We start from the raw sequence: 2,358 nt of genomic DNA, 5'->3' as shown, positions 1-2,358 counted from the left end.
ATCCTTGCACATACCGAGAGAGAGAGAGAGAGAGAGAGAGAGAGAGAGAGAGAGAGAGAGAGAGAGAGAGCGAACGAGAGACAGAAAGAAAGAGAGCAAAGAGCGCATACATTGGGCCATAAAACTGCACTCTAGTATTATAGCTTGTTTTGCCACTTTACATCACCGGATTTGATGGTGGAACGAGAAAACGAGAGCGCGGTTTTTTCGATGTACGGTGCCACCAACCAACCGACCAACTAACCAACATCATCGAAACACATTCGAGCTCTCGTTGCACGAAGTAATATACTCTAATGCATGCATACGACGACGACGACGACAACGGCAACATTCATTTGCAATTAGACACACGGTCCCGACCTTTCTCTTCCTCTTGCTGTGCACAATTTCATGGTATGTTTCCATTTTCACGAAATTCCATGCTTTTCACACTTGAAGCCACTTTTCAGAGAAATGCACGGGCAAAAAAGCTCATACCAGCACCAATGCCTTCACTTTTTTCTTCTTCTTCTCTTACTTGCAATATCACACGAAGAGGCAAAATGTGAGTAAAAATGTGGCTGTCTCCTTTGCACTGACGCCCTTCTTGTTGCAAAAAGAGAGTGAGAAATCGGCTGGTTCCAATGATTTGTTTTAAATATTGTAAATCCAAATAATGGCATATTATTTGCATTTTCGTTGTTTTCCACGCTGTCGGGCTGTTTAAGTTTAATTGGCCCAATTTGCACAACGAAAATTCGTGCATTTGGGACTCATTTTCATGGTGAATTACTGGCCTACAAATAAAAAAAACAACGGCCACATTATTAACTGACTTAATAAAATCCAGTCCAAAATACAGCCAACGCTTGGTGTGTTGTTTTTTTCTGCTGTTGCCTTCACTCTTCTCTGCAACTACAAACTCCACTTATATTATACAACAGTATACAGTTAATTAGCATTTTCAAGAATAAAATCGATTGAGCATAAAATCAAAAATTATTTGGAAAAAAAGTTGTTGCTGTTTTTCGTTGTTGAAGAAAATTTAAATATGCATATTACATTCAAAATCGTAAAATTGTATACGCGTCAAGCGGAAAAAAAGCAAGTATATGTTGAGTGGATTGTTGTCAGAATTCTTTCCTCTTAATGCCATTGAAACCATTTCGGTCTCATGCATGAAATCGTTTGATTTACGACTGTAATACTACCACGTATGTTACCAGTGTTTAATCCATGTATTGATATTTTTATTGGGCAGACATTTAACGGAATACTTTCAACTCGTCATAAAGATAAATCAACATGCATTTCAAATCGATTTATTTGTGTTCTTGGCGTGACCAAAAGTCAATCGTAACTCAAAATCACACTTGAAACTTCTGATTTTTTTTTTCAAAAGCATATTTCGTGGAGGGTTAAAAAAGAATTATGATTGGATCCGTCTAATGGGCATAGACGCTCTAAACTGTGGGCCAATTACGACAGCACCAATAGCATGGCAATAAAATATGTCAGTAACATTGAAAGTAAAGGAATCTATATAATAATTTGGTAAAAGAAACTTGTTGCTCACGGCCTCGTCTGCTAATATATTCTGAAATGTATATACACATAGTTTAGTATGAAGCCGAAACACAAACAAGGAACGGAATAGAGTAAAAGAGTGCGCGACGCGCAATAAACTCAGTGCAAATTAGGCGATTTTATGTGCACGGGAAAAGGGCAAAAACTATTTTCTTCTTTTAGTTTAATGACTGTTTTCGCTTTTTATTGTAACCATGATTATTGCTCGTTCATTTAGGCCGTTAAAATTGTTTTGATGTTACGCTATATATTTTTTTTCTGCTTCGCATGATGTTTATACATGAATTGATCCCGAAAAACGAATGACTCCCCGGTGGGATTTGGAAAGAATTAGCGCAAATATCAAACAATAAATTTACGTATTTAGAGGGAAATGGAGAGGGAGCAAGAGATAGAGAGAGAGAGAGAGACAGGGAGCGTGTGTGTGTATGTAAGTGAGAGCGTGAGAGGGACAGAACGAACGAATAGAAATGGTTAGAGTGTGTTTATAAGCAATAAGCGCCGCCGTTGTAAGTTTATAATGTTTATTTCTCGTGCGCTTTTTATGGCTAGCGAGCAATTTTTGGTATCATTTAGTGCCCTGCTCTCGTGAGTCGTGACTCATCGAACATGTTGTTGTTGTTTTTCCTCTCTTGACGTAGTCCCGAATATTAGAATAACTGTGTGTTTGCATAAATGCACATAGTCTCCGATCCTCGTTTCAAACAACATTATTGATAGACATACTCCAGTATAGTCTGATACTGTGGGAGCGAGTATGGCAAGAGCGGAAAAAAAGAGGAACGCTAC

The sequence above is a fragment of the Sitodiplosis mosellana genome, unplaced genomic scaffold, assembly GCF_009176505.1.
Source record: "Sitodiplosis mosellana isolate CC-2019 unplaced genomic scaffold, AAFC_SMos_1.0 Smas_scaffold_6226, whole genome shotgun sequence".
In the NCBI taxonomy this organism is placed as follows: Eukaryota; Metazoa; Arthropoda; class Insecta; order Diptera; family Cecidomyiidae; genus Sitodiplosis; species Sitodiplosis mosellana.
This window is presented reverse-complemented; position numbering follows the sequence as displayed.